At 46.4% G+C, this 912-nt stretch overlaps 1 long non-coding RNA gene across 1 annotated transcript in view; it reads right to left on the bottom strand.

Moving 5' to 3' along the window:
• LOC125487389 overlaps nucleotides 1–648 on the bottom strand; it is an 11,761-nt gene extending 11,113 nt beyond the window's left edge. The window contains exon 1 of the long non-coding RNA XR_007265865.1: nucleotides 614–648. This is a non-coding gene — a long non-coding RNA (uncharacterized LOC125487389). The remainder of the gene's footprint in view (nucleotides 1–613) is intronic.
• Nucleotides 649–912: the final 264 nt, after the last annotated feature.

Raw genomic sequence — 912 nt, 5'->3', positions numbered from 1 at the left:
AGCAGATACATGGGAACACCGCCCCCTGCAAGTTCCCCTCCAAGCCATTCACCATCCTGACTTGGAAATATATCGCCGTTCCTTCAGTGTCTCTGGGTCAAAATCCTGGAATTACCACTTTCAGGGCATTGTGGGTCTACATACAGCACATGGACTGCAGTGGTTCAAGAAGGCAGCTCACCACCACCTTCTCAAGGGGGCAACTAGGGACGGGGCAATAACTGCCAGCAATGCCCACATCCCATGAACAAATAAAAAATTCAATGTCTCGCAATTTCGAGATCCTAATAATGTCCCTCCTCTAGCTGCTGTTGGCCTATGATCAAGAGTTCCTGGCTGTGAAATAAAGATATCTGGTGTTTATTAGATACTTGAACTCCATGGCTATCCAGAACCGCCTTGCAAGCAGCCTCATCGTTCCCCGTCTTCCCCTGTTCGGAAATCGTCAGAGCCAGATCAAATGACAGAAATGGTCCAGCCAAACCATTTTTGAGAGGGTCGGGGGAATCGCACAGCAGGGCTCTGCACAGGAACAGGCAGGTGGTAGAAGGCAGGAGCACTAAAACAACGTTTAATTGGCAGATAACAGGAAAATTCATTCAGCAATACTTACGTTTCAGAGCTGGAGGAATTTCCTTTGTACCTGCACACACACAAAAACAAGAGTCTGTGTAAATTTGCCACATTTCTGTAAGGATTGACCATCTGTTTGTGCAGCCAATAAAGTACATTACTGTCACGTGAAATACTTTAAAATTCCACCTCAAGCCTCAACTTCTTGAAAGTGATTTTGTTCAAGGAGACTATTTTCCTCACCTCGAATACCAACGCTTCATTGATGCAGCATGACAGTGAGCTATGGCACATAGTATGGAGCCTCGAAGCAGAATGCCAGCTTGTCCTCCTCACCTG

The sequence above is a fragment of the Rhincodon typus genome, chromosome 41, assembly GCF_021869965.1.
Source record: "Rhincodon typus isolate 14 chromosome 41, sRhiTyp1.1, whole genome shotgun sequence".
Classification (NCBI taxonomy): Eukaryota; Metazoa; Chordata; class Chondrichthyes; order Orectolobiformes; family Rhincodontidae; genus Rhincodon; species Rhincodon typus.
Note: the sequence above shows the minus strand (reverse complement) of the source record. Positions and strands in the feature narration are given on the sequence as shown.